This window comes from Apis laboriosa, unplaced genomic scaffold, assembly GCF_014066325.1.
Source record: "Apis laboriosa isolate Shangri-la unplaced genomic scaffold, ASM1406632v1 scaffold34_cov151, whole genome shotgun sequence".
In the NCBI taxonomy this organism is placed as follows: domain Eukaryota; kingdom Metazoa; phylum Arthropoda; class Insecta; order Hymenoptera; family Apidae; genus Apis; species Apis laboriosa.
The window spans coordinates 7,613,467-7,622,688 of NW_025222928.1; the positions used below are offsets into that span (position 1 = coordinate 7,613,467).

The 9,222-nt window shown below is 39.6% G+C and overlaps 1 long non-coding RNA gene across 1 annotated transcript; it reads left to right on the plus strand.

Annotated features, from left to right (window-relative positions):
- The first annotated feature begins 6,563 nt into the window (after positions 1-6,563).
- On the plus strand, positions 6,564-8,239 carry LOC122715059. Its single transcript, XR_006346768.1, has 3 exons — positions 6,564-6,788; positions 7,249-7,459; positions 7,583-8,239. It is a non-coding gene; the product is annotated as an uncharacterized LOC122715059 (long non-coding RNA).
- Positions 8,240-9,222: the final 983 nt, after the last annotated feature.

A 9,222-nucleotide genomic window follows, 5' to 3' on the forward strand; every position in this document is an offset into this window, starting at 1 on the left:
AATACACGATCGAATCCAAGTTTTCATGGATATCCTGTCGAAGGTGTTGGCAGGCGAACAATCCAAACGTCTGCTGTATCGTTACGATGATCAGCTGGATCGATAGATTCGATTCGATATTTTTCATGAACGAGTTTGAAAAAATTGGGGGGAAAGGGTATCATATCCGATTCGTACGGATCGATATGTTGATTCGCTTTGACGAGAGGATATTCGATGGAATATTCGATCCGCGTTTATACGTTATTTACGTGCAATCTGGCATAAATGTAGCGCGCTAATAACTATCAACCGAATTACGATCGAAATTACGCGCGTTACGTGCAAACGCGTAACCGGAAAGTCCTCTTCGTTCGTACGTACGTTACGTAAATTTGAAATATAACGGTGAAGTGGATACGAAAAAGAAAAAAAAAAAAAGGACGGAGATTAGATTTGGCGCTGCGAGACGGAATTTTTGAAAGGCTCGATCGCGAAACCCTTTTGTACGAGACGAGTTTTGCTCGTGACTGTACGCGTCAGATACGCGCGTAAAGTGAATGAGCGATGTAAAATTTACAATTTATAATGGACGCGAATACATCGACTCGATCCCAATTATCCGACAACACACGGTTACACACGGCCGTGTTATCTATTCATATCGAGCGTAACCAAGGGGGATCCAATTATAAGCGAATTTATTAATTTACACAAAACGCAAATGCGAGGCATCGTTTTATCATTTTCGATGAATTGAAGGATCGATCGAATGAACGGGGGAAAAAAAAAAAAGATGGACGATGATGCTATATGATTTCCTCGATCGAACGGCCGCTACTTTATATTCGACGCGTCGACAAAACGCGGACGAACGCGTTTCCAAGCGGTGGAGAGGGAGCGAGCGACATGGACGAGCGGTCGATTGCTCGAAACTTCATCAACGTCGCGATAATCGTGTCGTCGATTGCGTCGACAGATATTCTATTTTCGCTGAATTAGTTGCCGCCGCGCGACAACCAATTGCACCGAAAAATTCAATTATCATTACCGACCGAGTTCCCCCCGATCGGTAATCGATTTACAGATTCGCTCGTCGCGTTAAATCGTAACCGTCAATCCCCTCTCTTCTTCCTTTTTCCACTACTCCGGCGTCCTCGCAAGGAAGAACAAAGAAGAAACGTAGACGATTTTATCGACGCATACGACGAATGAATCGAAAAGGGGATTGGGAGCGAGATATGGGCGGGTAAATAGCGAAATAGGTAGGGAAGAGAGAGACGGTTCGTTAGGGGACAGAGAAAGGCTCTGCCGCGTCCGGTCAAAGCGTAAGCGAATGCGGCGTGCATTCGCTTGTATAATGAAGATGCGAGCGGCAAGCGTTGAACGCGGTTGCGTATTACGGTGGCGTGCGGCGCGGAGATGGAAACAGCAGCGCGGCGTGTCGGATAATTAGGTTATACTTTGTAGAAGGGCCAAGCCTCGGTATTATCGTTATCGTCATGGGAAGCGACGCTCGGCCGGAACGCCGCGGGTTATTCGTGTTATTTTCAACCGAACCACTCCCCTTCTCGCGTTAAATCCACGAGTCGCGTCCAATCCTTCCGCGATAATATTCTATTCCACTTCTTCGATTTCTCTTCGCGCAAGGATTACGATTAGTCGACGAGTCCAAAGAGGGGGAAAGGTAGAGGGGGTGAAAAATTTGTCGCGCGCAGCCACAACGAAACTTGGAAGAAAAGAGGGGGGAAGAGAAGAAACACTACTTCTCTCCAGAAGTTAATTTCCTCGGTTCTTAAAGTTGAACGAATGAATTTAATTAAACGAGTCGACGCAACGTGGAAACGGCATTTAGACCTCCGTTGATCTTTCGCCTGATTATTCGTTGGGGAATTGTCCGGCAGAGGGAACGGAATTGGCGAGTCGGTCGGAAAGTGTTGGGCCAACAGGTTCGACGTAACAACAGTCGCGTCGCGTAAATAACCACGGGAAGGGGAAAAACTTTGGAAAGGATTTACGCCACCCGGGAGACGCGAGCGATTTACACTTACGGTCTGCTTTGAATTTTATTTATTAATCGAACAATGACAATTTAAATATGATAGTTTGCCGGAGTTAGTTACAACGATAACGGGTTATTAATTATTCCTTTATCGTTGTATATAGAATTAGTAGATAATTTACATGGGGTGATACAGTTCCGTTAAATAATTCATAGTAATCTCTCGAATGATACAATTTTATGTAACGCGATGGAAGAATAATACATAATGCGGGGCACGTAATGTACAAAGGTACAAATTTATAAAGCATAGAGCGAGAATTAATTACAATATATTCAATCGAATTATAAATCGTGTATATATGAAACTTATCCACCGATGATAGAACAAATTCTGTATCAATTCGACATAGATCCTTATTATCGATCGTGCCCGAGGATTGTTTTCTTCATCGATTTAATTAAGAATTGAACAAGAATTTATGTATCCTTGGATTTTCCACGAATTGGATAAAGGGGATAGGAAAGAAGAGAAAAAGGAAAGAAGGAAGCATCGGAAGCATTAGTCGAACAATTACTTTTGACGAAGATTGTACATAATATAAACGATCTCGTTAATTTATTTGCGCCCCATGGAGCAGAAAATTTAATATGGAATAACGTATAATTTTAATTAACGTAACGGTAATTATAAAACGTAATTACATACGTAAATAGCATCGACGATTAAGTGTATTCGATATGCAGTGTTAAATCGATCGACGCAATTACGTGTAAAATTAAGGCTCGTGAAATATCGATTTTCCCTGGATACGTATTTTATATAAAACGATTAAGAAACATATCCAAGTCTCCCCTTTGAGAACTTCAGGTTTCTCCTAAAGAGCAAGCCAATCCTTGTTATTAACACATACTCGAAAACTACGCGTTCTACGAGTCACACAGAGATGTTTCGAGCATTCATTTTATTAGTCGACGAGTCGAGGCCCAAAGAGAGGGGGAAAAATTTGTCTTGCGCAGTCACAACGAAACTCGGGAGGGGAACAAGAAGAAAATTAAAGTATACGCTTTCACATATTATTCCTTCGTTGATCGAAGCAAACGATGGCGCCGACTCTGTGATTCCGATTCCTCCGATTTACCTCGATTTAATCCACCTGTTGACGAAATAAATCCACGATCCCCAACTTTTCGAATTTCCAACGGAGGAATCTGAAATAAATCTTCGAAGCTTCGACGATCGCCCAAAGGCAATCACCTCGATCCTGCGTACAATTTTCCCGCAATCGGAAAGCTAATTTTTCACGCTTGAAAAAGCGAATATTCACGAAATTAAATAATTAAGTTCTTATTCGAGTCGGAAAAAATTAACGTCTTTTTTCGAACGGTGCAATTAGAGTTTGCCTCGAAAGATACATCTAATTATTTTCCAACAACCACGAAATATTCTCACCGACGTTTCACGTAAGAATACTTTCACGAAGATATATATATTCATATATTCGAGCGATTTCTGAGCGAATATCTCGATACATTTCGATTATTCGCGTGTGGAGAGAAAAAATTTGGGACTTTCCGCTCCATCCATTTCACGCCTTTGCAACGGTCGTTGAATCGTCGCGGCTCTCACAATGCGCCACGTAATTACGTTACGTTAATTAATCCATCCTCTCTCTCTCTCTCTCTCTCTCTCTCTCTCTGCACGCTACTTTCGCCGTTTGCCAACGCCCCGAGCTCTTTTAATTCGAAAGGAACCTTCCCTCGATGAAACGGAAATGAGTTACCTTACTTCCGTTTGCACAAGATTTCACGGTGAATTTACGAATCCCTCCCCTCCTCTCCCTTCAGACCAAGCATTCGCGTCCAATATCTTGGTAAGATAAGAGGAGGAGGGGAGTCGAACGAGTGTCTAGAATCTCTTTTTCTTCGAGAGTGCAAAATTTCGCTCTCGAGTAATCATGGCCGCGTAAAGAGGAGGGGGAGAAAGTTTCAATTTAGAAACTCCTTTCCTCAAAATTGTTTCGATCAAATTCGTCGACGGATCGTCACGGATGGGCAATTAATGAAAGGACGAGGAGAGTTTCGTCGATATATCTCTCCTTTTTAGCGGGCCTTTGATGCTTTCCTCGAGAAAGCTGAAACGAGGCTTTGTGATCTTTCCATTAAAATTTCTATTAAGAAGTAGGCCGAGGAGTAGTTATCGAGGCCGATAGATTTCAGGTATCGATAAACCTTCTCTTAATATATCCTAACATAAATCGACGAAGAATCCGCGTTTCTTTATCCTGTCGGTCGTAGAACTGGAGGAACGATCTCTCTCTCCCCCTGGGAATTGCGATTCGAGGGGGACGAGGAACGATGTCACTGGAGTCTGCAAGTTTTCGAACGCAATTTGCGATCTCCGTCTCTTCCCCGTAAAAATTTTCATCGAACGTAAGCGTAAGTGGAGTTTGCTTGGAAGAAATTTGGGGTGAAAAACGCGTGTGACCTGACATTGCGTGGAAAGTTCGAAGGGGAAATCGGGAGAAATTTGATCGTTGAACCATCTCTTTTTTTTCTTTTTCTCTTATTTTTACGGTAGAATCGAGCAGGTATTGTTTTTTCGATGAGATAAAAAACAAGGGATGCGAGGATTACGTTTCAATAGAGCGAGAACGAATTTCCGATCGGACGTAAGGGATAGGGTGGTCGTCATATCCGGTGTTGGGAGCCGCGGGGCGCGCTCGTGGAAATGGAAAAGTTGGGGTAAAGGCTCCTTTACGAGGCATTAAAAACCTCATGTATGAGCCACCTCATATAGGATCACTCCTCGTTGCGAAATATTTAACCCTTTGCACTCCAACGGTGACTCGAGTTAATGTCGTAACTCTTGAACGGCGATAATATTTATTTATGTTTGATTTTTTTAGAATATCGTGAACAGGTTCCTAAGCTCTTTATGTATAATCTTACGAGGTGTAGAATAATATGTTGTTAAATGGCTGGATTTTTTGTCTCAAATTAGACCGTGATCGGGGGTTGAATGACATTTTAGTTTGACAGTCATGGGAATAGAAATATTATTTTCGAAGTTTTTGAGATTTGTAAGCGTGGAAGACGAGTTTGATTTTTCGTTATTGAACTACAAAATTACTTCTATTCGTAAAGAAATTAGGGATAGAGAAAGTAATGATGAGCATAGAGATGAAATAAGAGGTATAAGAAGGCGAAAAATAAGAATAATTCCAAATGGATAACATGCATAGAATCGGAAAAAATATAGAATATAATTTATATCTTCGAATATAAATGAACCATTAGACTTTTTTAAACTATTTCTTACTGATGAACTTATTAATGAAATAATACGCGAAACAAATAATTTTGCAATAAAAAAATTAGAAGAAAAAGTATTGCTCTACTTGCCCTAATATTAAATATCACACGAAACAACAATATAGATTTTACGTAAAGATACATAAAATATTAAAATATAAAAATTTTATGCATTAATTTGTGTGTGAAATCATTATAAATCATGCAAGAAATTGCACCGAAGTCTGAGTCTAGAGTTGCTGGTTCGACCGAGCGAATGCAAAGGTTTAAAACAGCCGCCTCGTTTCGATTCGAAACCGACTCGCACGATGAAAAAAAAGAAAGCGAAAGAAAAAGAGAAAAAGTTAGGACCGAAGCCTTCCTTCCAGGAGGAACTGGAAAACTTTCGAATTTTTACGGATCATCGGGTGTAAATCATCGATCCCCGAAAAGTAGAAAAAGAGAGAGAGAGATAGGAAAGAAAAGAATGCAAGGACAATCGATACGATCCTTCTCGCCGTCAGGCTGGCGCCGAGCAAATATTTGAAGGAATCTCCCTCGTTTCCCGATTCCGATCCAATTTGAATTTCTCCTCGTCGCTTTCTTTCTCCCCTCCCGCGGAGAGATATGATCGAGAATCTCAGAAAAGGACTAGTTGCTTTGGATACTTTTCGAAAATCGTCATTGAATAGAGAGAAAGAGAGAGAGAGAGAGAGAAAGTTTTTTGCGTCCGTTGCGGAGAAAGCCGCAAGAAATTCAATCTCGCCGCATCGCAGCGGCTAAAAGCTAAAAATCCACTTCTGTCCAGCGACAGTTTGTCTTACCACGGTCCCCACTCTTGTCCTCCCCCTCCAGTTTTTCCCTCGGCCATTAGACGAGTCTCCCCTCCCCGCCCCTCTTTCTTTCCGCCTCTCCACGAAATCAAAGAAACAACTCCGGCGAATATTCGCCGGAACCGGAACGGCTGCCCGCTCTATCCCCTAATTACGAGAGCGAGGCGTCGTTGTTTTCCGTTCATCCACGCTGAGAGAGAGAGAGAGAGAGAGAGATAATGGTAGAACGCGTCCGGGGTAATCAGAGCGAAACCGAGGAAATTGGGTTCTTTGTTCGGAGGAAGGAACGACGCGTGACGCGTGCAGCGTCCAAAATAGGGGAGGGGAGAAATTGAATTTTTCCTCATTCGGTTGGCGTTGGTTGGTTGGAGAGAAGGATTCAGAAAATGGACGCGTGAAGGCGCGACGATCGTCGCGTTGGCCGCGGATGTATAATAGGAAAGGTGTCTCGAGTCGAGTCACGCGCGAATCTCCGGGCAAAATGCGCGATTTAATTAATTCGTATCGCGCCGCGGACTCGGCCGCAAAAAAGGCTCGAGCCGGGCGATAAATCGTTTTTGTCCGTGCCTCGTCGATCGTAAACAACGCGCCTCTTCTCGGGAGAGTTGGCGGAGAATCAACCCGTCGATTTCACGGGTTTTCAATTTTATGCTTCCGAAAGAAAAATTCTGAATGCGCAAGTATTATTCTTTAAACTTGTATATTTCGTATCCAAAAAGGTATACTTTTTTTATCTTTATATTATTATGGCAAGTCTTCAAAAGACATGGAATAAGCTATTTGAAAGCTTAGCAAAAATTTATTTTCGTAACCGAAGATTTAAATTTTTCAAGATATTTTCAAAAACCTATATCCAAAAAGGTATACTTTTTTACGTTTATATTATTATGGCAAGTCTTCAAAAGACATGGAATAAGCTATTTGGAAGCTTAGCAAAAATTTATTTTCGTAACTGAAGATTTGAATTTTTCAAGATATTTTCAAAAATCTATCCAAAAAAGTATACTTTTTTAAACTTATATATTGGTTATAATTTTTATAATTTATATATTGGTTATATATTGGTTTTTAATGATGCAATGAAGTAAATATATATTTCTATTCGTTTTCTCTGGAATATTTATATTTTATTGTTTCTAGATGTTATATGTACTTATTTATACAAGAAATCCGTGAATTTGACGGGTTAATTTATATTATTGCGAAATAACAATGAATAAGAAAAAACAACACGAAGCAAATGACGACTGTTTAGCAATAAATACGTGATCAAACAAATTGTTTATAATTGTGATATTATAACAAATAATCCTTTCAACGGTGAATTTTGCAGAGAAAAAAAGTGATTTTTGTAAGTGAATCTGTCTTATTATTTTATGTAAAACAATTAAGTTAATGATAAAAAAAAAAATAAGCGCTATTTGGAAGCTTAACAAAAATTTATTTTCGTAACTGAAGATTTGTATTTTTCAAGGTATTTTCAAAATTCTATCCAAAAAAATATACTTTTTTACGTTTATATTATTATTAATCCAAGTCTTCAAAAGACATGGAATTGATAAAAAAGAATAATGAAGCATAAATGAAAATCAATCTGGATCGGATTTTTGATAAACGAATTAGCAAAAGCAAGGAAAAATTTGACAATATAAACGAAATTGAAGATTCTGACGACAAGTGAGAATGAAAATTATCACAATATGTATAAAAGAAAAAGAATGCGTATTATTTCAGATATTGAAAGCGAAAGTGAAATAAAAGATGCCGATAATGAAGAAAATAAACAAACTTCGTGTGTTTTACAATTGTTCTTAGATTTGCCAGTCATCAATGCATTATTACACAAAGAGACCACTGACGTACGAAACAAAATTCGAAAGAATTTTCTCTTTCAATTAGCCGAAGAATTGGGCAGTGACCATCACGACGAACGAAATACTAGCTCCAATTCAGTGTCTGACTATATTTGCATTAAATCTAACGAGTATGCATGCGGAAAGTATACATCCAAGATATTTTTTACACGCGTAAAAAATATATTGAAGACAACGTAAGTAAAAGTCCATAGATTTTAAATAAATAATTTACAGAAAATTTTAAAGGATTTCAATAAAAAAATATATATATATAATCAATGTCCGTAAATCTCTTTAAAAAATCGCGACAAATGGAAAATGTCGAAAGTTTGTTAGTTTCCTTACGTGCGTTTGAAAATTTGACTCAACGAAGATCTGACGAATATTTATTTGCAAAAATCTTTTTCCTTTTTCTTTCTCTTCGTTTCGATAACGAAAGACGTAAAAATAGTAGGAGTATCGTGGGTGGAGGGGAAAGGAAAAGAGAGGAGAAAAATTATCGTACAACATAGATAAGTACAGGGAAAATAGGGTGAAGAAATTGCGAGAAGGAATTGTTCTAGAATTTAAAATTCACTTTCAAATTTTATATGTGATTTCATTATTGAATGTTGCCAGCAACATTACTATTTCATAGATATTTCTCTTCGATACACTTCAAATGTTTCGTAAACAGATATCACGTACAATCAAATATACTCGTTCAGCTAAACTCATATATTTTATTTATTGTTTTCCACTGCCCAGTCAACAGGAATTTTCACCTTTTCTTTCTTTCTTTCTTTCTTTTTTCCTCCCCCCCCCCTTCCATAAATGCAAAGTTCCGTTTTTTTTTTTTTTCGACCATGTCGACGCGAGGTACACTCGAAAAGCCTCGAGTTTTCGTTTAGCGTGGAGGGTTCGTTGCTCGCGGGAGCCCCGTTTAAAGCCAAGTTTATCAAACGAGCCTCGCCTCTGAACTGCTCTGCTCTGCTCTGCTCTGCTCTGCTCTGCTCTGCTCTGCTCTGGCTGACGTGAAATCAAAAATAGAACGGAACTAACAACGGGATGCGAACAAAGGAGGTGCATTTATTTTCTTATAAACCTGACCGGCGTTAAACATTCGTGAGAAGGGGAGGGGAGGGGAGGGGAGGGGAGGGGAAATACTAGCTTCTCGACTTCTTTCGATTATTTTACTTTGCTCGACCAATCGCAATACTTTTTTCTTTTCTCCTTTTTCGCGGCCTTTCACGATTCGTCGCCATTATTCCCCCCCCCC